The sequence below is a fragment of the Molossus molossus genome, unplaced genomic scaffold (genome assembly GCF_014108415.1).
Source record: "Molossus molossus isolate mMolMol1 unplaced genomic scaffold, mMolMol1.p scaffold_m16_p_15, whole genome shotgun sequence".
Lineage (NCBI taxonomy): Eukaryota > Metazoa > Chordata > Mammalia > Chiroptera > Molossidae > Molossus > Molossus molossus.
In genome coordinates, this window is record NW_023425350.1 from 19275266 (window position 1) to 19301974 (window position 26709).

The following is a 26709-nucleotide window of genomic DNA, read 5'->3' on the forward strand; positions in this document are numbered from 1 at the left end:
AAATTTTATTATAGATTTCATCTTACCTTGTAGTCATCAGTATGCACTATACATTCCTGTATGCAGAAGTGTATTAAGTCGCACTGTCCAAGATGGTATCCACTAAATACATATAACATTGAGCACTTGCACTGTGTCTAGTGCAAACTGAGATACATGGTTTAGAAGGCATTGCAGATTTCACAGATGTACTGTGAAACGAATGTAAAGCAGTTTATTAATTAACTTTAAATTGATTACATATTGAAATTATACTATTTTAGATATATTGGGTTAAATCTATTAAAATTAATTTTATTTGTTTTTCTTTACAAATTACATATGTAGCTCAAATTATATTTTTATTGGACATTACTATTGTTGAGAGTCCTAAAAGAGAGAAAGAAGGTGTGGTCCCGATGGGTAGGAGTGTATATGGACAAATGATAATCAATAAACTTTTAATAATTTGAATGAATGGTATTGAAAGGAAATGCCATGAAAAGAATTTGCCATTGGATTCTCTTTGCTGAGAAGCTATCATTTAGGTGTTAGCTGCAAGAAAAATATGAGCAAAAGTTTAGACATGAAGAGGTTCATGCTGAGTTTAGTGAACAGGAAGAATGCATCCGTGGCTAGGGTGGAGTGTTAGGAAACTGAATAGGTAGGGAAATTTTTAAAACTAAATTTGGGCCAGATTGTAGAAGACCTTGAGTTCCAGGTGTAGGAATTTGGATTCCTTAAGAAGTTTAAAGTTGAAGGGAGAAGAAAAAGTTTTGGATTTGTGACACTTTATCCTTGTGTTACTGCTTATGGCGTGGATATCACTAATAACTTATATTCTTGACTTACAGTGCTAGATATTTTTAGTTATTGGTAACAAGAAATACAGGAGAGCTTGCTTTTTCGGTTATTTGTCAAATTCAGTGCGTGAAATTGGCTTGTTAGCATCATCTCAGACTTCCTGGTTGGAAGAATTTTATTTCACATAGCAAATACTTGACAGTTGTCTATTTTTAGAGATGACAAATACAGACAAATCAGTATTTTGCACTGACTGTTAATTTTATTTATAAATTTTTACATACTGTGAATTTATCCCCTTACAGGGCACACTAAAACTTGCTCTTATTTTAAAGCTCTGGTTTATCTTGGCCCTGCTATCCCAGGAACTATGAGCTGCATTGTATAGCCTGCTGAATCCCATGTTCTTTCTTCATAAAATTGGAAAAATCTCTCCCATCCAGGGGTGGAGAGATTGTCTAGTGAGATAAGACAGTTTCAAAACAATGCAGTCATGTTTGGCACATTATGAAGGAAGATACTCAGTAATTTTTTTCTTCCTCTTTCCTGATTTTGAAATGGTTGTCAGTAGAGACTTATTATTATTTAGTTTAAATGTAGTGTTTCATGTAGTGGAATTCATAAAGAAGTTTGGAAGGCAGTTACTTTTGTAGACTTTATTTGTTATAATTGCTTGATTTTTAAAAATGTCGATGTATCAAGAGAACTTACAATTTTATTTATTTATTTTTTGTTGAAAGTATTAAAGATATCCCTCTTTTTTCCCCATTGACCCCCTCCTTCCCGCTCCCACCCCCCTCCTGCCTTCCCCAGGCTTGTGTCCCTGTCCCTTAACTTACAGTTTTAAAAAGATAAGTTTGCAGTTTCATTAGAATCTCCATAAAAAGTGAATGATCAAAGGACTAGAGTGTTTCTACAGAGTTATTTTATTTCATGAGCTAAAAGCATACTCTGATTATGGCATTGAAAGGAAATGGAGTCTGGGAGAAATATTCTGTACCTGCCACTTTCTGTATTATGTTGTTAAAGAAATGCAGTTCAACTTTCCTTTTTAATTGCTTTTTTCCCTCTTTTGGTGTACATCTGTGAATGTTAAAATATGTATAGATTTGTGTAATCCCTACCACAATTAGGATATAGAATAGTTTCTCACTCCCAAAAACTCCCTTGTGCTCTCCCTTTATAGTCACATTCTCTCCCTAACCCCTAGTAACTATTGATCTGGTTTTCTTTTCTTCCTTTATGGTTGGATTAGTGGAGGCTATCAAAGATAAATGTCTTTCCCTAGCTGGTTTGGCTCAGCGGTTAGAGTGTCGGCCTGCGGTCCGGAGAGACCCGGGTTCGGTTCCCACTAAGGGCATGTACCTCGGTTGCAGTTTGTCCCCGGCCCTGGTTGGGTCATGCGGGTGGCAGCCACTCGATGTGTCCCTTTCATGTCGATGTTTCTCTCTCTCTCTCTCTTCCTCTCTCTCCCTCCTGCTCTATCTAAACAAAGAATGGAAAAATGTCCTCTGGTGAGGATAAAAAAAAAAAAAGATAAATATCTTATCAAATATGTTACCAACTAAGATAGAATATGAGAAATATCAAATAAGACAAGGTATGTGAAAGCACTTAGCATAGAAAGGTACCAGGTACTTAATACAAAACAGTTTCATACATAAAATTAGGTCATTGGATAAAGTTTAACTGGATTCTTCTATGGAGTCAATTTTGTGTAATCTGGAATAATTTTTTCTCCTGACTCAGAGCTTTAGGCTTATATTTGAAAGGCTATTGGTCCTGATTGCTGGAAATCTCTGTGTTATTTAATTTCTTTTAAAAACCTTACGTTTTTCATGAGAAAAGTGGACAATAAAATATACCTATTCCTGACCGGTGTGGGTCAGTTGGTTGGAGCATTGTCCCTTACACCGAGTGGTTGTGGGTTTGATCTCCAGTCGGGGCACATACCCAGGTTGCGGGTTTGATCCCCAGTTGACGCGCATGCAGGAGGCAACCCATAGTTGTTTCTCACCCTCTCACCGTTCCTCTCTCTCTAAAATCAATAAAAACATATCCTCATATGTGGAGTAAAACACACACACACACACACACACACACACATATATATATTTTATAAATAATATGGTTTATAGTAACTTTTGCAATAGTGTGGTAAATGAATATCATGTTCTTTTTTGTTACAGATGTTTCTCCTTTTTTACCCCATTGACACCCTCCTCCCCATCACCCCCATCCCGTCCCCAGCTTTGTTGTCCATGTCCATTGTTCATGCATACATGCATATAAGTTCTGTGGTTTATCCCCCCCCACCCCTTCTTTTGTGGCTTGTCAGTCTGTACCCTACTTCCACGTCTCTGGGTCTACCCTATTCCTCAGACTGTTATGTTCATTATATTGCGTATATAAGTGAGATCATGTGGTATTTGTCTTTTTCTGCTTGGCTTGTTTCGCTTAGGATAATACTTTCCAGGTCCCTCCATGTTGTCTCAAAGGATAAGAGATCTTTCTTTCTTACAGCTGCATAGTACTCCATTGTGTATATGCACCACAGCTTTGTTATCTATTTGTCTACTGATGGACACTTGGGCTGTTTCCAGATCTTAGCTATTGTAAATAGTGCTGCTATGAACATAGGGGTACATATATTCTTTCTTATTGGTGTTTCAGGCTTCTTCGGGTATATTCCTAGAAGTGGGATCACTGGGTCAAATGGAAGTTCAATTTTTAATTTTTTGAGGTAACACCATATTGTTTTCCATAGTGGCTGCACCAGTCTGCATTCCCTCCAGCAGTGTACTAGAGTCCCCTTTTCTCCACACCCTCGCCAACACTTGTTGTTTGATGATTTGTTGATGGCGGCCATTCTGACAGGTGTGAAGTGATACCTCATTGTTGTTTTAATTTCCATCTCTTTGATGATTAGTGATGTTGAGCATTTCTTCATATGTCTCTTGGCCATTTGTATGTCCTGTTTGGAGAGGTGTCTATTCAGCTCCTCTACCCATTTTATAATTGGGTTCTTTGTCTCCATTTTGTTGAGTTATATGAGTACTCTATATATTTTGGAAATTAACCCCTTATCTGATGTATCATTGGCAGTGATGCTCTCCCATAGAGTGGGTTGCCTTTCCATTTTGGTGGTGGTTTCTTTTGCTGTGCAGAAACTTTTTAGTTTGATGTAGTCCCAAGTGTTCATTTTCTCCTTTGTTTCTGTTGCCTTAGGTGATGTATCAGTGAAAATTATGCTGTGTATGATGCTGGAAATTTTGTTGCCTACATTTTCTTCTAGGATTTTAATGGATTCACAGGTCACATTTAAGTCTTTTATCCATTTTGAGTTTATTCTCGTGTAGGGTGTAAGTTGATGGTCTAGTTTCATTTTTTTGCATGTAGCTGTCCAATTTTCCCAACACCATTTATTAAAGAGGCTGTCTTTACTCCATTGTATGTTCTTGCCTCCTTTGTCAAATATTAATTGAGCATAATGTCTTGGGTCCATTTCTGGGTTCTCTGTTCTGTTCTACTGGTTTATATGCCTGTTCTTGTGCCAGTACTAGGCTGTTTTGATTACAATAGCTTTGTAGTATAACCTGATATCTGGTATTGTGATCCCACCTACTTTGTCCTCCTTTTTCAAGATTGCTGTGGCTATTCAGGGTCTTTTTTGGTTCCATATGAACTTTTGAAGTATTTGTTCTAGTTCTGTGAAAAATGTTGTTGGTATTTTGATGGGGATTGCATTGAATCTATAGATTGCTTTGGGTAATATGGACATTTTAATGATGTTAATTCTTCCAATCCATGAAGGAGATATGTGCTTCCATTTTTTAATATCTTCTTCTGTTTCATTTTTCAATGTGCTGTAGTTTTCTGCAAATAGGTCCTTTACTTCTTTGGTTAAGTTTAATCCTAGGTATCTTAATTTTTTTGCTGTGATGGTAAATGGGATTGTTTTTTCAGTTTCTCTTTCTGTGAGTTCATCATTGGTGTATAAGCATGCCGTCGATTTCTTGATGTTAATTTTGTATCCTGCTACTTTACTAAATTCATTTATTAAGTCTAGTAGATTTTTGATGGACTCTAGGGTTTTCTATGTATAATATCATGTCATCTGTGAGGAATGACAGTTTCACTTCCTCCTTTCCAATTTGGATCCCTTTTATTTTTTCTTCCTGTGGCTAAGACTTCCAGTACTATGTTAAATAAGAGTGGTGAAAGTGGGCATCCCTGTCTTGTTCCTGTTCTTAAGGAAAATACTTTTAGTTTCTGCCCATTGAGTATGATGTTGGCTATTGGTCTTTCATATATGGCCTTTATTATGTCGAGATATGATCCCTCTGTTCCCACATTGCTGAACGTTTTTATCAGAAATGGATGCTGCATTTTGTTGATTGCTTTTTCGGCATCTGTTGATATGATCATGTGGTTTTTATTCTTCATTTTGTTTATGTGGTGTATCACATTTATTTATTTGCGAATATTGTACCAGCCTTGCATCCCTGGGATGAATCCCACTTGGTCATGGTGAATAATTTTTTTGATGTATTGCTTGATCTGATTTGCTAGTATTTTGTTCAGGATTTTGGCGTCTATGTTTATCAGGGATATTGGCCTGTAGTTTTCTTTCTTTGTAGTGTCTTTTTCTCGTTTTGGAATTACAACTATGCTGGCCTCATAAAACGAGTTTGGAAGTCTTTCTTCTTGATTTTGTTGAAATAGTTTGAGGAGAATGGGTGTTAGTTCTTTTTTGAATGTTCAGTAAAACTCCCCTGTGAAGCCCTCCGGGCCTGGGCTTTTGTTTGCTGGGAGAGTCTTGTTTACCTCTTCAATTTCCTTAGTTGTTATTGGTCTGTTTAAGTTTTCTGTCTCTTCCCTGTTCAGATGTGGGAGACTATGTGTTTCTATATAATTGTTCATAGTAGTTGTTAACGATCTTTTGTGTTTCTGTGGTGTCAGTTGTTACTTCTCCTCTTTCATTTCTGATTTTGTGTATTTGGGTTCTCTCTTTTTGTTTCTTGGTGAGTCTAGCTAAGGGTCCATCAATCTTGTTTATCTTTTTGAAAAGCCAGCTCTTTGTTTCATTGATCCTTTGAATTGTTTTTTTGGTCTCTATGTCATTTATTTCTGCTCTGATCTTTACTATTTCCTTCCTTTTACTTGTTCTGGGGTTTTCTTTTAGTTTGCTTTCTAGTTCTTTAAGTTGTGAGGTTAGACAGTCAATTAGAGATTTTTTTCTTGTTTTTTGAGGTAGGCTTGTAGTGCTATGAACTTCTCTCTCAGAACTGCTTTCACTACATCTCATAGATTTTGTGTTGTTGTGTGTTCATTTTCATTGGTTTCCATGAAGTTTTTGATATCTTCCTTGATCTCCTCGGTGACCCATTCATTGTTTAATAACATGCTATTTAGCCTCCATGTGTTCCAATGTCTTTGCATCTTCTTGTTGCAATTGATTTCTTGTTTCATGCCATTGTGATCTGAGAAGATGTTTGATATGATTTCAATCTTCTTGTACTTGTATAGATTTAGTTTGTGTCCTAACATGTGGCCTATCTTTGAGAATGTCCCATGTGCACTTGAGAAGAATGTGAATTCTGCAGTTTTGGGGTGTAATTCTCTGTAGATATCTATTAAATCCATTTGGTCTAGTGCTTCATTTAGTGTCTCTGTTTCCTTGCTAATTTTTCGTCCTGAAGATCTATCCAGTGATGTCAGCGAGGTGTTGAAGTCCCCTGCTATGATTGTATTGCTGTCGACTACTCCTTTGAAGTTCTCCAAAAGATTTTTAATATATTTTGGTGTTCCTATATTGGGTGCATATATTTTTATCAATGTTATATCCTTTGGTAGATCCTTTCAATATCATGTAGTGGCCTTCTTTGTCTCTAGTTATGGCCTTTATTTTGAAATCTATTTTATCAGATGTGAGTATTGCTACCCCACCTTTTTTTTTCCTTTTCGTTTGCTTGGAAGATTTTTTTTCCATCCCTTCACTTTCAACCTATGTGAGTCTTTTGTTGTGAGGTGGGTCTCTTGTAAATAACATATAGATGAATCATGCTTTCTTATCCAGTCAGCTACCCTGTGTCTTTTTATTGGAGCATTCAGTACATTTACGTTTAAGGTTATTATTATTATTATTATTTTTTTTTTAAATTTTTTTTTTATCCTCATCCGAGGACATTTTTCCAATTTTTGTACAGATAGAGTGGAAGGGAGAGAGAGAGAGAAACATCGACGTGAAAGGGACACATCGAGTGGCTGCCACCCGCATGACCAACCAGGACGGGGACTAACTGCAACCGAAGTACGCGCCCTTAGCGGGAACCAAACCCGGGTCTCTCCGGACCGCAGGCCAATGCTCTAACTGCTGAGCCAAACCGGCCAGGGCAAGGTTATTATTGATATGTACTTATTTATTGCCATTTTTGTTTAGTGTGATTCTATTTTTCTTCCTATTTTTCCTGGTAATTACAGCAGTCCTTTTAACATTTCTTGCAGTGCTGGTTTGGTGCTAATGTATTCCCTTAGCCTTTTTTTTTTTTGTCTGGGAAGCTCTTTCTTTGACCTTATTTTTTGAATGATAGTCTTGCTGGGTAGAGTACTGTTGGATTCAAATCCTTGTTTTTCATGACCTTGATTACTTCATGCCATTCCCTTCTGGTCTGTAGTGTTTCTTGTGAGAAGTCAGCTTATAGCCTTATGGGGGTTCCTTTGTAGGTAACCTGTTGTGTATCCCTTGCTGCTTTTAGGATTCTCTCTTTGTCTTTAATTTTTGGCATTTTAATTATTATGTGTCTTGGTGTGGGCTTGTTTGGGTTCTTACTTGGGGCTCTCTGTGCTTCTTGAACTTGAATGCCTTCTTCCTTCACCAAATTAGGGAAGTTTTCTGTCACTATTTCTTCAAATATATTCTCTAACCTTTGCTCATTTTCTTCTTTTTCGGGAATTCCTATGATGCGAATATTATTACATTTCCAGTTGTCCCACAGTTCTCTTAAGCTGTCTTCCTGTTTTTCAATTGTTTTTTTTTCCTTTTGGTGTTCTGATTGGTTGATTTTTTTCCTACCCCGTCTTGTAATTCACTGATCCGGTCCTCAGCTTCCTCTTCTCTGCTGTTTAGACCTTCCAATGTGTTCTTTATTTCTGGTATGTCATTCTTCATTTCTTCTTGGTGGTTTTTAATTTCCAGTTGGTTTATTTTCAACATTTCTATGTCTTTACTCATGGTGTTGATGTCCTTATTCATGCTGTTGATATTCCTCAAGATCTTGGCTCTGAATTTTAGGTTTGTTAACTTGCTTAACAACTCCTCATTTATCTCATCTTTGGTAGAGCTCTCTTGTTCTTTCATTTGGCATTTATTTTTTTGTTTCACCGTTTTGGCTATCAAAGTGGGCTTTGGAGCCTGTCACGTTTTCCCTGTGGGTGTTGGTGTTCTGGTGTTTGTTGCTCCCTCTCCTGGGTTTGGATGAATGAGGGAGGACCCACATTAAACACAACTGTCAAGTCTTACTTTCCTGATTAGAGTTACTAGCCCAGGAATGGTTCATTTATCTTCTAGCTTTTTGCTTGGTGGCTATCAGTAGTGGTTACTTGAAGAGCCTTGGGTTCTCAGTTGAGTGAAAAACTCCCTCTGGTGCTCAGGGTAAGGGGATTTCCCAAGGGTGGGGCAGATGCTGGTTGTTAATGAACCTCAATTTGCATTTCAGTGGCCCAGCTGGGTGGGATAAGTCTGCGAGGGAGGGGCCACCTCTCCCCAGAGCCCTGGGAAGGAGTAAGTTGGCTACCATCCTGCATGGCTGCAACTCACCAAAAGCTCTGAGCACCCTCCAAATCCCGAGTGTCCCCACACAGTTTCTGTCCAGTCTGCTGTCCCTCTGCTGGAGCCCAAGGTGAGTGGCTATGGCTATTTTAGCGTCTGTCCCGGCTCTGTGCTGTGGAGCCACTTGGGAATATAACCCTGAGGGTGCTACTCACAGTTAAGACCTATGCTGACCGCAAGCCCCTAGCCCCCTTCTCTCGCCTCCTCAATCCTACCAGGTTCTAATCACTTTCCCTGGTTATATGGTCCTCGCAAGCTGCTTTTCTGTTGCTTTTTCCCGATGATTGTCTTTTTATTGTAGTTGTAATTCCCGTTTGGTCCTGGGAGATGGTCGGCATAGCTTCCATTCACTCTGCCGCCATTTTGGAAATCCAATATCATGTTCTCTTGATGTGTGGATCTTTTGCTCCCTTCCCCTAAGCTCCCAGAATGGGAAGGTTGATCCTTAAAGCATCACCTTTCTGTTTTAATAATATTTGATAAATGTCATTTGAAATGTATCACCAATTTCTCTGTTTTAGGGTAGAGGGGCATACACTAAATCTGTTTAGCTTTATCTTAATATTTCAAGATTCATTTCACATTATATCCATTTCATTAAATGTGATTTTTTAAATTGATAATTGGGACTTATGGGTGGATCTTTGCCAACTTCAGGGCTTCCTTTTGAACTTGTATTCCTAAGCTCCTACTGTAATAGTAATGTTCTTTTTTACCTTTTTTCTTTTTCTTGAAAGTAAAGTACACAGTGTTCTAATAAATAAAATCCTAAGGGATGGGACATAATTGCTGTTTTACAAATTTAATTATGTAATCAAGTACAGAAGAAGATTTAGTATTTTTTGTCTTGACCACAAATCATCATGTACACTGTCTTTATCATTAATGATTAGTGTTCAAAATATTAATAGAATCAGTAAATTATAGGACTGGAAAGAACCTTTGAGATCTTGTGGTCAACTAAGTCTTAATTCTATCCAACCCAAAGTCCTCTTTTTATAATAAATGTTTTGTGATTTTTTTTTTTAGTGTTCTGGAATGAAATTCATAGTTATGAAGTTTTTTACCCATATAATTAAAATAAATCAATATAATTCCCTAAGTGTAATATAAAGGGAAAACAAAAGGAAAATAAAATGCAACACGAGGTATGAGTATGCTAGGAAACAAAAGTGAAGAAACAAAGAACAACCTAACAGATTTCTAAAATGCTGTAGGGGGGGTACTGCTCCATGCATAACCATGATTTAGACCCAGTTGTCTCATTTCATAAGTAAAGAAGAAAAGGGTGGGGTGAAAGGGTAGAGGAAGGGATGTTGGACAATGGTGCTTGGTGTTGTGTTCAGAATTACACAAGTCTGGTTAGTAGTAGAGCTTGAACAGGGAACCCAGGTTCTGTGATTTGCTGTGCTGCTCTTGTGAGTGCTTTGGAAGCTACCCTTTATAAGAAAAGAATGAACACACTGGGCTGTGAGCCCAGGGGTGTAATAGAAGCTGTCAGTAGGTACAACACTTACTTGTTTCATGGTTGTTAAAAAAATTTTATGAAAGCATTTTTTATTTTTAAATGAGATCATTAACTGGGAATTATTTTTGACTTGTTGCTTGCTGTGGAGATAGATAATATATTGGGGCTACTATTTCTGAACCAATCTGTTGGCTAAGGGAAGCTCAGTGACAATAGTGACAGCACAACTATATCTAGCCTTTGGCACATCGGAGCCTCCCAGTTTGTGAATGAAGTTACTTGGGATCTTTCTGCTGGATGGTGGGTAGGTGGTAGATATGACCCTGGAGGCCATACTATAGGTTTGTAACCACCTGCAGATTTCCCATGTTCTGGCTTTATGACCTTGGGCATAAACTCATTTTTTCATCTGTAAAATTCCTACCTTTTCTTTCTCATAGGTTACCACAGTGCCAAATGAGAGAGAGTAAAGGAAAGTGGTGTGCTGTACTGTGCTATATGCAAATCCAATGGGTTTGTTTTAACTAAAAGCCTAGTATTTTCTCTCTCCAAGATTATAGAGAATATGGTCCTGTTTTAATACTCTGCAGCTTGTACATGATTAGTATTAATTTATTTATTTTAAATTTACTTTTTAATTACAGTTGATATGCAATATATTAATTTCAGGTGTACAACATAGTGATTATACATTTATATAACTTACGAAGTGATCACCCCAATAAGTCTAGTACCCTTCTGACATCATAGTTATATTATTATATACATAGGTATATTATTATAATGAAAACTCTAATCTGAATCTCATTTTATTTCTTGAACCCAACAAATGCCTTTCTGCCTTGGAGACATGGGATGGCACCCATATTGTCCTCTCCCCAGCTCATGTCTTCACCTGCTTAGCCCCCCAGTAAGTATACAACCAACAAGCCAAAATCAATATAGAACTTTCCTCTTTTAGCTTCACTACTTTACTTAGTCAAAGAAGACTTGTCTGGCCTTTGTAGAAGAGCATACAGCCTATATAGTCTTTATTATAATAACTGTTTACATATTGAGTATGTAGATTCCATGAAAATGTTGTAATCTACCTCATGTGCCTGTGTTGAAGGTAAAAGTATTACTTCCAAAATACAGTAAAATTGACACTTGGGAGATGTGCTGTGTTGATCCTGCAGGCTCATCCTGCTTGATATTCCGGTGTTTCCAGAGGGTTTGGAGTAGAACACAGTGTGAAGAAACTCCCGCACCATTTACGTTTCTTTTTATTCTCGTCATTTAATTTCTTGGAGGAACATTGTTCTTTATAACTTCTGGAATGTTGCTTCTGAAGTTTATCAGATATGGAATTCTGTAGTGTCTTAACTTTGATACTTTCGACTATAGCATGTACAGTGAATTGTTTTTTCATCAAGATTCCAGGTAATCAAGGCAGTGATGTTTTAGAGAAAACTGAGATTTTGTTTATTTAAATGATAGTCTGCATAAAGAGGTAATTCTTTCATGATGTTTTGGTAAATGTCTGAAAGATTTTTTTTTATAAATAGTTTTGTTTTAAGAAGAGTGTAATTGACCCTTTTGTGGCAGCTTTCTGATTTTGTAATTTTTTTCTTTTCCTTTTGGACTTTTGGACTTTTGTTCTTTTTCTCATTATTGATTTCCTGAGTATGTGTTTATGAAACTTTCTTTACATTAAGCAGTAATGCCGCATTCATTTAAACCTGGCTTTGTGCCTTGGCCGATTTGACTCAGCAGTTAGAGCAGCAGTACTCAACCTGTGGGTCGCGACTCCTTTGGGGGTCAAACGACCCTTTCACAGGGGTTGCCTAAGACATAACAGTAGCAAAATTACAGTTATGAAGTAACAACGAAAATAATTTTATGGTTGGGGGATCACCACAACATGAAGAACTATATTAAAGGGTCGCGGCATTAGGAAGGTTGAGAACCACTGAGATAGAGTGTCGGCCAATGGACCAAAGAGTCACGGGTTTGATTCTGGTCAAGAGCATGTACCTCGGTTGCTGTTTGGTCCCTGGTCCTAGTCAAGGTCATGTGGGAGGCAACCAGTCGATGTGTCTCTCTCACATCAATGTTTCTCTCTCTCTCTCCCTCTCACCCTCCCACTCTATCTGAAGATAAATGGAAAAATATCCTTGGGTGAGGATTAAAAAAATCATAAATAATAATAAACCTGGCTTTACTTTGTAGGTCTTAACGTTTACTTTGTTTCTTTTTCTTTCTTTATTGGCAGCTGTACTTTCTATAACCCCATTTCAATGCTGCTAATTTAGGGTACTCATGTTAATAGATACCTATCACCTTGATACAATTTTATGTTTTCCTCTGCCTGGATTATGGATTCCCCTTTCTTTTATATAGTCTGGCATTTGTGCTGTCAAAACATAATGTGTTTTATTGGAAAGAGTACAAGCTTTGGAGCTAAATGGATGCAGATTTGTATCCTAGCTCTGCCTCAACGTTGCCAGTTATATAGTCTGGGCATGTTTGAATATTTCTGAGCTTACTTTCTTCAACTGTAAAATGGGTATACTTTTACCTACTTCCAGAGTTGTGAGATTAGGAATTTTTTATGTAAAGCACTTTATATAGTATTTCTCTCTCCCATGTCTAATAACAGTCTCTGAAAAGAGAGGCAGAGTAGTCTAGACTGAGAAGTCCTGGCCTGCCCTAAGGCCCCTTCAATCTTAAAAATTATGTGAGTTTGTGATTTTGTGAAGATCATCTGAGAAATAAACAAACTACCAGTCAGTCTAGATATGGTATTCTCTTTGCAGTAAGGAAAAGTAAATCTGGACCTCCATTGTGTCATCTGGGACATGAAGGATTTGCCTGGGCCACTGGTTCCAAATGATGCTTTTTAATGTCCCTGAGGGAGGAGAGGTATGGGTCAGGGTGAGGAGTCCGGTCTGGAGGTGGAGGATAGCTCTGAACGGAACTACTCTGCACTTGTTTTATATGTGAGACTTCTTGGTGAGATTTTTGAATGAAGGGTTTGACCGTCAAAATGATTTGCAAACCATTGCAGTAAATTTTCTCTAAAGCTCCTTTCAACCAACTTTCCATTGCAGGTGATTTTCTAGGCAGTGTGATTTTATTTTACTTTTATTGATTTTTTTTAGAGAGAGAGGAAGGGGGCGAGAGGTAGAAACATTGATGTGAGAGAGAAACATCAGTCGGTTGCCTCTTGCACACCCCATACTGGGGATCGAACCTGCAACCCGGGCATGTGCCCCAACTAGGAACTGAATTGAGACCTCTCACTCCATGGACCGACACTCAATCCACTGAGCCACACTGGCCGGCTGGCAGTGTGATTTTAAAATAAAGTTTTAGAGATTGCTTTTATAGTTTATGCATTATACTGTTCTGAAAACTACTTTTGTTCATCAAATAGAGTAATTACATTTGTAAGTTCGATAAATAATTTAAAATGTTTTTATAAATATCAGTTGCTATTTTTATATTTAGATAGGAAGGAAGGAGGGGGAGAAAGAGAGAGAGACATTGATGTGGTGAGAGGCATACATCGATTAGTTTTTTGTCATATGCACCCCAACCAGGGATGGAACCTATAACCTAGGTATGTGCCGTGACCGGAAATTGAACCCGAGCCCTTCCTGTGCATGGGATGACAGCCACCTAACCAAGCCACAATGGCCAGGGCTCAATTGCTAGTCTTAAGTCTTCATGAGCTTTTGTTATCAAATGAAATATTTTTGTTGGCATTCATATTCATTTCTCCACTTGTGTTTTGTTTATTAATGGTAAGAACATGCTACATGAAACATTTAAAAATACATGGGGAGAATTCTAGGGTCATTCTCCACTTGTTATTTATTTTGACTTTTGCAAGTTTAGGGAAGAAAAAGGTCATAGAAGTAATGTTTTAATAGCAAAGCAGATGCTCCAGATATTAACCTTGTTGTTTTTTTGTACAAAATACACTTTTACACATGAAACAAAATCCAGTCATTGTATTTCAGAATAAGTCAGAAAAAATTGTTGTATACATTTTTAACTACCCAGAATTCCATGCTGTAGAATGCCAGCAATATTAATGAAATTCAGTATGAAATAATTTGAATAAAAAATATTTGATTTCATCCATATTATGAGATATTAAATAACAAAGGCACCTCAGTATTTTTAACATGAAGCCTTGTTCAAATAAATACAAATAAAGTAATATTATGATCTATAATATTTCTACCTTTGCTTGCAATACTTTGTGGGGTTTTTCATTTCCCAATTTAATGTCTTTTCTTGAATACTGATTATATATGATTTATCATTCTACCTCATTGCTCAGATACTTGAAAAATGTGTTTCATTAATGGAAACTACACAGCATAATTTCTTGGCAGTTAAGGATGCTTCCAGAATTCTTTACAGCAGAAGGCCATTTTAGGCTACTGCATAGTTGTTTCTCTAAAGCAGTAGTGTCTTAACTTTCTTTGAGTTACAGACTCCTCTGTTAAAACTTAGGGACCCTCTCTGCAGAAAGATACATCTCTATATATAAATTAGCATACAATCTTAGTGGGTTTATTAACCCTTGAGTACATTTCATGAATCATCTATGGGTAAATTATCCTTTGCTGTGTGAAGAATAGATTGTAGAAAGGAAACTGATTTAAATATTTCCTTAATTTTGCTTGTATCTATTAAAAGAAGAAATACTATGAATGAGAGTTTACTTAATTTTATTTGACAAAATGATGGTAGTTTCGTTCAGTTTATATTAATCTGTAACTTTAAAAAAATCATTTAAGATAATGATATATCTCTAGAATTCCGAAATAATGTGATCAGTTTATGTTGTTTTGACAAACTAATATGAAACAGGAAGAAAAACATTTTATTCCTTATTCAAATTATTTGTTAGATGTCCCCCCTGAAACTGTGTTATTTTATGCCTTCCAGTGAATACCATTAATTTATGTTAGGGAAAAAATTATTGATGTTAGGATATCAACTTTTGTAGATATGAAAAACATTGTTCTAGTGTATTTATATTATAATATTCACATTTTATTTATTTATTTTTTCATCCTCACCTGAGGACATTTTTCCATTTTTTGTACAGATGGAGTGGGAGGGAGAGAGAGGAAGAGAGAGAGAGAGAGCAACATCGATGTGAAAGGGACACATTGAGTGGCCGCACGACCAACCAGGGCCGGGGACAAACTGCAACTGAGGTACGCACCCTTAGCGGGAACCGAACCCGGGTCTTTCCGGACTGCAGGCTGACTAACCGCTGAGCCAAACTGGCCAGGGCAATATTCACATTTTATAGTCCTTCATTGATGTCATTGTATTTCTGTCTAGTCTTTTTTTCTGTTCAGTGATTTTACTGTCTAGTTTTTGGTCCCCTTTTGTTCTCTGGCTTTAGTTGTGTGTGTTCTGATTTCTGAAGTGGTAGTTATCTTCATCGCCTGCCATCAGCATTCATAGCCTCTAGGGTAGAGTTGGTTAGTTTTGTCTTCATGATCTTCCAGCTAATTAACTTACTGTATTTTGTTTTGTGCTGTAATCACATAACATACAATTAATCCATTTAAAGTGTACAAGGCAATGGTTTTTTGATTGTTTACCATTGTGAAGCCATCATCATTGCCTTTATGTGGACGAAAAAGGGTCCACATACTAAAGCTGACAAGCTCAGGGGAGGCTTTACAAACTCAGAGACCCAAAGTAACCGCACAGGATGGTCTGAACATAAAAATTCCTAACTAAAAGCAGGTCATGGCGAGTAGTCTTGTCTTAGGCCTGTAGCTTCCTTGACAAAGGTCAATCTTTAAGTGAGTCTGTCTATTGTCTTTTTGCATCTGAGATAGTAAACCTTTGGAATGTCAGAGTTATCCCTTTTTTTCCATACCCCTCAGCACAATCTCTCATCAAAGCAAGAGAGCACAGAACCCCTCCTTGTTATCTTGTCGTCCACATACCATCTCTATGTGCTGTAATGTTAACTATCTTATACCCACCAATGTAAAAGAAGTGTCTCTGTTTTACTTTTTATCCAGTTCCAGAGATTTTCCGCTTTGCTTTCTCCTAGCTCCCTATTCTACCACCAGTGGATTTCATGTGACCCTCCTTAGGTCTCCTCATTGATTCTAATATATAAAATAAGCTGCAAAACTGCCATTCTCCGAAGCATTTTCTGTTGAGGTTTGCTTCCCAGCAATTGTCTGTTTGGTTCAAACAAACTCTTTATATATATATATATATATAATTTATTTATTTATTTATTTATTTATTTATTTTTTGGGTACGTGCCCCTAGCAGGAACCGAACCCGGGACTCTCTGGTCCACAGGCCGATGCTCCAACCGCTGAGCCAAACTGGCCAGGGCTCAAACAAACTCTTAAAAGACTTTTTCTTAGGCTGGATGTTCTTTCATCAACATTTAGAACTTTTTTTTTTTTAACCACCAAAACAAACTTCATACTCATTAGCAGTCACCCCCAATTCCAGCCCTAGGGAACTACTAATCTACTTTCTGTCCCAATAGATTTTCCTGTTCTGGATATTTCATGTAAATGAAATTACAAATATGTGGACTCTTGTGACTGGCTTGTTTCACTTAATGTAATGTTTTCAAAGTTCATTATGTTGTAGCCTGTATCAAGTATTTCAGTCCTTTTTTATTGTTGTTGAATGATATCCACTGATTGCTATACCGCTATTTAACTTTATTTTTCAAATAAAGGATATTTGGGTTGTTTCCACTTTTTGACTATTATGAATTGTGCTGCTATGAACATTCATGTATATGTTTCTGTGTGTATATACATTTTCATTTAACTTAGGTATATATATCTAGGAGTGGAATTGCTGGGTTACATGGTACTCTGTATTTAACACTTTGAGCACTATAATAAGTAACTTGAACAAGGTAATCTTGAATAACAGGTAGGAAGTATAATAGAGTTATACTAACCAATTTTTCTGAAATGGTTTCATGTAGTAGTGTTCCACTTAGTGTAGGTGTATGTGGTTTTAAGTTTTGTGTCTTATAAGGAAACCTTGTGCAAAAACAGGAAATTGTTGAAATGTAGTGAGTGTGCTTGCCATTTACACCGAAAAGAAAGAGTGACTTTTCATTAAAACAAATGCTTGCTGTTAATAATTCATATTGTTGGAAACAATTTGGAAGAAACAAAACCTAATAGAAATCCTGAGACTTTGGAAAAACTTCCTCTTCACTAACCAGTGACTGTACAGTGTGCACCATAGAGAATAAATAATGTCAAGAGATCAGCCTATATGTCTTTCTCTTTTGTCCTCGCTTGACTGAATACTGTTCTTCCTCCAGGCCCAGGCCCTGCTTGCATCTTAATTCCTCTGAATGTTTTAGTTGATTGTCTTAGCCAACTATGACCCCTTTCCAATGGAAAGAACACTGAGCTGGTAACTGGAGATGAGGGGTCTTAGCCTAGGTGCACCACTGGCTGTGCCTCTGAGCACAAGTCAGGTCCCTCAACTTTTCTGTTCCCCACTTTCTTCATTGGTATAATGAGGGAATCATCTGTGAAACCAGAAGATGTTTAAAGCTCAGTGATCTTTTTTTAAAATAATTTTTTATTTTTCAATTACAGTTAACATATAATATTTTATTAGTTTTAGGTGTACAACCCAGTGATTAGACATTTATGTAACTTACAAAGTGTTCATCCTGATAAGTCTAGTACCCATCTGACACCATACATAATTATTACAATATTATTGACAATATTCCCTATGGTGTACTTTACATCCCTGTCACTTTTATGTAACTACCAATGTGTACTTCTTAACCCCTTCACCTTTTTTACTCGTCCTCCCAACCCCACTCCCATCTGTCAAAATGTTCTCTGTATCTGTTTCTGTGATCTTAATTCTAGCTCTAGACTTCTAAGATTTTACAAACAATAGTCACATACTAGTTTTTCATGAATTTGGCATCTAACATATGCTCTCTTGTCTTGCTTCCCTCTTTCCCTCCTTCCTTTTCAAATTTGTTCTCTCTCCACCTAGTTGATATGTCCTAGGAGGGTAAAGATTCTTACTATTCTTTGTAGTACCTTGCCTGAAGATGGTTAGTGTTAATAGTTCAAATATTATATTAGTTTTTAATGACTGTGGAATGACTTTATTTGACGGTTTTTCTCTGTTTAGATAAAATGATTGAAATGGTAAATTTAGACAGAAAAAGAAAAAAGTTAAAATAGCTCTCTTTTTAAGAGTGTACTTTTGACTAAACTAGATATGGGTGTAGTCAGAAATGAACATTCTGTTTTTGCTAACTTTTTCCTATGAGATTATATATATTCCTGGGCTCTTATTTTACATGTAGGAAGAGTTTCAGTAAACTCATTTGCTTTCTGACAATCTGTGTACCTTCATTATTTCATTCTTTACTTATACACTTGACTGACTATCTCTGTGTCGCATGAAGGGAAAGCAAAACATGAGCTAAACTTCAATTTAACACAGATAAAAACATAGCTAAAGTAAATTAAGCTATGTTTTTAAGTGACTTTTTAGGCCAAAGATCCTTGGGGGTGTTGGTGTGTGTTAATTTAGCTACAGTACTTTATCATTTGCACCTCAGTTTACGTTTTCAGTGGTTTTTAATTTGTAAAAATTTACTTTGAGTTAAAAGTATGGCAAACAGTAATTTGGCCACAATGTAGGGTTATTTCTACCTCAACATTTAATCATTTAACTTTGATCATGGGATCATGAAAAATAGGCACAACTGGCCTTACTGGCAAGCTGATGAATTCTGGCTATGCTTCAACTTCTTTTTTTTCTCTCCTCCTTTTCTTCCTTTCTTTGTCCCTTCCGCTTTCCTTTTTACTTCTTATCAAATGAAAATGTTCTCTTTTTAAAACATTACAGAACGGTCTGTTCCTCTTTGACCACCATTTAGTGACAGCTCTTCCATCTGCATAGAGATGGCCGTACCAACATCCATGTGAATTCTTTTACACAGATATGTGTATTTACACTTATCTGTATAAACCAAATAGCATAGGGTTTTGTTTGTTTGTTTTTGGTGGGGGGAGGTAGTTTCCCCCTTCCAAAAATGGTATCATACTCTCTTTTGCTTTGCAATGTATCTTGGAGAGCTGTTCAGGTTAGAAAATATAGCTTGACCTTATTCTTTCCAGCTGCTGCATAGTGTTTAATAATACTGAATGCACCACAGTTTATTTCGTTATTCCCCTATTAATGAACACTTATGTTTCTGATCTTTTTGTTACAGAAGATGCTTGCAGTGCAACTGCTTTATACTTGCAGTTGAGTATTTCTCTAAGGCAGATACTGAGAAGGAATTAATGATGGTAGACATGTTCAGAATTATAATAGCTAGTTATCAGTTTGCCCTCTAAAGTTTTACAGCCTCCAGCTGTGAAGGCAAAGGCACCAACAAATGATTTTTAGAATATCTAAGACAAAATTGAGACATATTTTGCCAGTCTGTGAGAAAAAAATGGTGTTTTGTTGTTTTAATTTGCATTTTCTAAAAGTAATGAGTTTAAAGATTTCTTTGTTTATTGATCATTTCAGTTTTCTTCCTGTAAACTGTATATATGAAATTATATTACTTATAAATGATCCACTTTAAATTATATACATAACATTTTTGTAAATATTTTTGAAATATACATGTAGAAAAGTACATAAATCATAAGTGTACATTTCAGTGAATTTTCATAAAGTGAATATACCATGTGTAACCATCACCCAAATCAAACAGCATTACCAAAACGCGTAAGCCTTCTTGGCGCTCCTTCCCGTCACTACTCCCACCAGCCCCCCCGGGGTAACCCTTATCCTTACCTCCAACTTACATAGTTTCTCTGCTTTTGAACTTTAGATAAATAGAATCACATAGGAAATACTCTCTTCCTTTCTGTATTAACTTTTGGATACATTTTAAGAATTGCATCACAGTTTAGAGAATGACTGTTTATACAGAAAATTTCTTCTCTCACTAAACTTTAAGAGATTAGTGTCATTTTTATAAAACCCTTGATGTCCTTATACAGTTCTGAGAACTCAGCGTGGACTCCCTCCCCCGTCCCCTGGGAGTTAGTCAACTTGTTTACTGAAATCCAGTTTATTGTTGAAAAGTCCTTGCTTCATTTTGGATGCATCTGAGGTTTGACCCCATTCTGCTCTTTAAAATTGTCCTGTTGTGTTTTATCCAAATAGGTAAAATATGGCTTTATTTTGTCTACGTGCTCTCTAACTAGAATGCCTGCTAATCATGTACCTGCTTTTTGTATTTGGGTAAAGTAGTAGTCTCTGTGCTGCTTCAGCAAGTATGAAATGGTCTAGTTTGTCTCTTTCCTGTTGCAGTTTGTGTCATTTTCCCAAACAGGTAAAGGGGCCAGAGCAAACTTTGTACATTATTCTTTCAGCTTCGGCCTGCCTGCCTGCTGTGTGAATTCTTAAATGATACAGAAAGGTGTTTTAAGTTCCTTTGCCTTATTTTTTTTTTCCCTTTTGGTGATTTGCTTATTAAAGGCGTGTACCTTTTTGTCTTCAGAATATCTTGAACATAAATTCTAAAATAAAAATTTTTAGTGATTTCCTGACACTATGCTTTAGGAGAGACTTTAAAAAAATTAGTAAAATAAGTAAAGATGAATAAAGTCACTAATGATGACATTCTTTTAAACTTTTTTTAAAATATTTTTTTCTTCATTGATTTTTAGAGAGAGAGGAAGGGATAGGGAGAGAGAGAGATAGAAACATCGATGGAGAGAACATTGATTGGCCCCCTCTTGCATGCCTTCCACTGGTGATCAAGTCCACAACCTGGGCATGTGCCCTGACTGGGAATCGAACCAGTGACTTCTTGATACATGGGTTGACATTCAACCACTGAGTCACACCGGCCGGGCTGAACTTATTTTTAATTAATAATCTGCTTCCTAAAAGAATTTCAAGTGATTTACAATAAAAGACATATGTAGTAATGCCAATAAGAATACAAATAATGACTATAATCTTTATTTCTGGAATTAAATGTTAAATTTAGCTATGAGCCACTGTCTTTTGAGACTTGAAAGGAAAACAAATTCAGTTCTCATTAGGGAATAAAGCATACCATTTCATCAGGCGAGACAGATGTGTTATGTTACTAAATTCTGAAAAATGCAGAAATATTCTTCAGAATCAGGTCATGCAAATTAACATGCATTCAGGGATTTAAAAATATATTGGATTGAAAGAAATTAATTAGCTCATAAATATTTCACTTATGTTTGTGAAAAATACTAAGTCAATGTTATTGTGTCTGGGTGTGAACTATTCATCTAGTTTACAAGAGTAGTACATAAAGAACATTTGGCTTAAATTATTTAAATAATGAACACAGTTAAATTCTTTCACATTGTGGAATAATCTCAATAATAAAGTTATGATGGTTTTTAGCTATATGTTAAAACATTTTTATTTTCATTGTTAAGTGATCATTGTGCAATAATTATTATTACATAAAAATATATGCAATAATTGACATTAGTTTTTATGCTTTTATTATATGTATTTGATTTTGGCATTTGAATCAAGATCAACATGTTGCTTAATTGTTTTGGAGTAGTATTGGAAAAATTATAAACTTGTCTCATTTATTATTCTCAACTGATTCCCAAGGATTGTTTTTGTTTTTTGTTTTTTTCCGGTAGAGTATTTAATTCAGTATTAAAACAAAGAGGTAATTCTAACCTGGGTTAATTAATATGTTCTTAAAATTTTATAATTAAAATATTTTTAATTATAAAGTAATGCATGTTTATTCTTTATAAAAATTAGGGTAATATAACTGTACCTGAATTAAAAAATAAAAGCTCTGTTCCTGTCCTGTTTCCACCAAGAATAGTAATCATTAAAAACTTTTTTTCTTGTTGCTAATGTATCATTATAATTTAGAGCAGTGTATGGTATATGGTATATGTGCAGATTGGCAAAAATGTCTGAGTCTAACCATTGATAGAATATTTTTAAAGTCCCTGTTGGTGAACACATATTTAGCCACTATTCTTAAGAAATAGAGTATTTCCAGTACCTTAGAAGCCTCCTTTGTCTTTCCATCATGACAAGTATTATCCTTTTATGTTATTCATTATTTTTCTTCAAAATTTTACCATGGATGTATGTATCTTTAAACAATATATTTATATTTTTTTTGAAAATTTGAAAAGTAAGCATAATCTATCTAACATTTCCAATATTAGATGAAGATTCTTAGAAGTATAGAGTCTCTGAATGGTAGTGGGCAAGTTCATGCATAAATAACTTTTTATTTGATTTCTGCAAGTTCATGCAGAAATCCACAATCAAGGGCTCACCACAGTAAAGGCATCTGGTATGACTTTGCAGAAGTGGGTGAGATCCTTTTAAAACCTCAAATTTATAAATCTGTGACATATCACTTTCCCCAGTGAGTACGTATGAGGTAAGGAGAACAGAATAAAGGCCCACTGAATTAGGATACGAGACAGTTGACCAGATTGTTACTAGCTAATGGTTTGGTTTTTGACACCTGCCTTGCACTATTCAACTTTCAACTTTGAGTTTCAGCAAAATTGTGATAACTCACATGTCATGGACCTTTGGGTTGTTCATGAATAGTTGACGTTTTATGTATTAAATGTATAACTATCAAGAGCCTTCCATAATGTGCCTGGTAAACAGTAGGTGCTTAAAAGGTAGTCAGAAGATAGGCTTTGAGAGTGCTCTCCCAACTTCTCACCTGTAAGCATCCAGGTTAAGTGATGTTGAGCTGGAGCAGATGATTGTGGTGCACAGACCCCTCTGATACCAGCATCTATCAGTGCTGGGATTTTTTGTCACCTGTCCCATGCACTGTTGTAAAGGACAGAGAAGCTCTTTGCTCTTAAAGTTCTTGTTAAAACTAGTTAGTGTTCTGATTGAGTCCATGCTTACATGTACCATATTACTTTTAACATTTCTCTCCCAAACATGAGTTGTATGCCTTAGGTTTTCCCCACCTTACCCTGGCCTGGGTGCATGCACTTTGTCCCTAGGACTTGGGCCCTTGTGATTTCTTGCAGCCCTTGGATGTGTGCCATATACTTCAGTATCCAATGAGTTACAGTTCCCTGCTTAAGCCATGCTGTTTCAAATTCCTCTGATTTTGCACGTGTTAACTGCCTGAAGTAAGCTCTCCCCTCTCCCAAACTCTCATCCTCCAAGAGTCTAATGTCTTCTTCTTCTTCTTTTTTTTATTGTTGAAAGTATTACCGATGTCCCCCATTTCACCCACTGACCCCCTCTTCCCTGCTCCCACCTCCCTTCTTCTTTCCCCAACCTAATGTCTGTGTCCATTGGTTGTGCATAGATGCACATACGTTATTGGTTTATCACTAATGCCTTCTTTAATCCCTTTTAGCACAGTTCATCTGGCCTTACTTTGATCTACTCTTGATACCTGTTGCACACTTCTATTATGACATATATCACTTTGAATTACAGTCATTTCTTAGCATACTTAGCTTCAGTATTAGACTGTGAGAGCAATACTAGTTAACATTGGAATTGTTATGTGAATAAGATAACTAAGGAGATTTTATGGCGTAAAATGTGTTTCCTTCCTGAGCAAGGAACTGTAGGTATCCCCAGTGGATCCCATTAATCTTTATCAGGGAGTACCTTCCCACATTGGCATAATACAGGAATAATATATGCAACTGAATTAGAAATCCAGTGGGCTGTGTTTTGGTTCCTGTACTCTATTTTACCTTTGTGTGATATTGTGATTTGTTTTTAACTCTCACCTGAGGACGTTTTCATTGATTTTTATAGAGAGCGAAATGGGGGGAGGGTTTGGGGGGGGGGGGAGAGAGAGAGACATCAGTGTGAGAGAGAAACATTTTAAGAAACTGCCTAAACTGTTTTCCAAAGTGGCTATAGCATTTTCCATCCCCCCACCAATGTGTATGTGAGTTCTGATTGCTCTGTGTCCTATCCAGCATTTGATAATGCCAGTTTTAAAGAAAAATTTAGCTATTCTAAATACATGTGTATTAACCATGTTTGTCTATCAAACCCTTGTGATTTGGGAGAAAATATGGAATGGGGCTAGATTAAATACAGAGCCAGGGAGGTGTTCATAAGGAGGAGATAAAGAGACCATTAGATTTGTGAGAGGTTGGTATGTCTGTCATAGTCACTGTTGTAACCCCAAATGACTAGCACAGTATCTGGTACACAGTAGGTATGTTTATTGAATCCTTGAATGAGGGATTGAGAGGTTAGGGAAGAAACAGGAATAGGATAGAAAATAATTTCAGATTAGCCTTGTTCTGAGTAATCCCAGTCTATTCATGTGACACATTCCTTTTAGTCTATATTTAAAAGTATGTTTAAAAATCGACTCTGTCCTCTGACTCCCAGTCACTTTGCAGGGAAAAGCACAAGGCAGAAAAGACTTGATGCTACTAACTGGTTATATGGATTTAGGAATGTTCTCCAACACTTCTGGTCCTCAGCTTCATTACTGTAAAATGAAAATATTTTATTACATTATATTTCAGCTTTTTAAAAAATTAATTTTTGTTACAGATGTTTCTCCTTTTTCCCCCAGCGATACCCCCCTTCCTATCCCTCCCCGCCCTGTCCATAGATTTGTTGTCCATGTCCATTGTTCATGCATACATGCTTGTAAGTTCTGTGGTTTATCCCCCCTCTTCTGGGGATTGTCATTCTGTACTCTACTTCCATGTCTCTGGGACTACCCCGTTCCTCAGACTGTTATGTTCATTATATTGCACATATCAGTGAGATCATGTGATATTTGTCTTTCTCTGCTTGGCTTGTTTCGCTTAGGATGACACTTTCCAGGTCCCTCCATGTCGTCTCAAAGGATAAGATCTTTCTTTCTTACAGCTGCATAGTACTCCATTGTGTATATGTACCACAGCTTTGTTATCCATTCATCTACTGATGGACACTTGGGCTATTTCCAGATCTTAGCTATTGTAAATAGTGCTGCTATGAACATGGGGGTACATATATTCTTTCTGATTGGTGTTTCAGGCTTCTTCGGGTATATTCCTAGAAGTGGGATCACTGGGTCAAATGACAGTTCAATTTTTAATTTTTTTGAGGTAACACCATATTTCAGTTTTTTAAACTATGTATATTTTTTTGATCACATCAAATGTGAAATCATTTGGTAGGTGAGGAAGAAGCATACCAGAGCCTTTGATGCAAAGAGGAGGGCCTGAGCCTCAGAGAAAGCAAAGCCGAGGGGGTATGGGAACACAGACAGTCTGGGCCCTGTGTGAACAGTTGTTAGGCAGTGGTCTTTTTCTCTGTCCTCACGCTCACTGCACTTCTCAGTTCAGAAGGTAGAATTTAGCAAGAAACAAAAACAAAAAACAACCCCACAAAAAAACAGTTCTTAGCAGATATTTATTCTATTTGTACTTTGAATGGTTTTGTATACATACTGTTAAATATTGGTAGAGATTTGGTAATATACTTATACCCAGATAAACTTGATTCTGTGTTGACAAGGTATTTGACCTGTTTTGTTGTTTGTCTGACATTTTTTCAAGCTCCATAACATTTGAAATTTTATTTGTTTCCTGTTGTGATTCCTTTGAAATATTCAGAGGTCTTGATCGCTGGAATATCTCTTGTAATATATAAATTTTCAAGCCATTATTGTTTTCATAGTTTAATATTTCGAATAGTTTTATTATTCTGAGGAAAACTGTATATTTTGCTCTAATATAGTTTAGGTTGTAAAATCAAATGTTTGATTATTTATTTTAGACTATGTTTCCAACCATTTATTTTAAAACATTACTATTATGTTCTTTTGGTTATGAGGACCCACGAAAGTACAGTTGCCCCTCAGTACCCATGGGGCATTAGTTCATGGACCTCAGCAGATACCAAAATCTGAGGATCTCAAGTCTCTTATATAAAGTAGCTTAGTATTTGCATAATTTATGCACATCCTCTCGTATACTTTAAATGATCTCTAGGTTACTTATACCACCTAATACAATGTAAAATACTATGTGAATAGTTGTTAGCACTGAATTGTTAAGAAAAATATCTGTGCATGTTTGATACAGATACAACCATCATAGGCCTAACTACACTGTGTACTTCAGCAACACCGTAACATTCTTTTTTGGAATATTTTTTATTTGTGGTTGAATTCTCAGATGTAGAACCTGCAGATGTGGAGAGCTGACTATAATCCTTTGGCAAATAGTTTAGGAAAGAGAGTGAGGAATCTGACTTCTGTTTAACCTTTCAGCTCATAAAAAGCCAGTTTAAGACTAATTGACTAAAGATATTACTTTCAGATTCTAATGTAAGTAATTAACATTTCTAGAGTAGAAAACTTTTTTAATTGCACGGTAAATTGCCATCACTTTTAGGCATAGTCTCCCTTAGGAAGCTGTTCTGCAGTTCCTACCTAGTCCATTAAGTCTGTTTGTTATAGTAGGATATAAACAACTTTGGAATATTTTACAATTTTGTGTTGGATGATATCCTGGAAAAGAAAATATATAGGTTTATGTTAATACTAATAAATAGATTTAAAAAACCACAAAGG

The 26709-nt window shown here is 36.3% G+C and overlaps 1 protein-coding gene across 11 annotated transcripts in view; it reads left to right on the top strand.

The window, feature by feature from the left end:
* The window catches only part of LCLAT1 (lysocardiolipin acyltransferase 1), a 187003-nt gene that overhangs the window by 39062 nt on the left and 121232 nt on the right, over positions 1-26709 (top strand). For 4 of the 11 annotated variants that reach the window (XM_036262187.1, XM_036262198.1, XM_036262197.1 and 1 more), the window contains exon 1: positions 15253-15304. The exons of 5 other annotated variants lie outside the window; for them this stretch is intronic. The gene's annotated coding sequence lies outside the window, so the exon portion shown is untranslated. Of the gene's footprint in view, positions 1-10930; positions 10993-15252; positions 15305-23183; positions 23288-26709 lie in introns of those variants that run through there. 2 more of the 11 variants (XM_036262191.1, XM_036262193.1) reach the window with 2 other exon arrangements.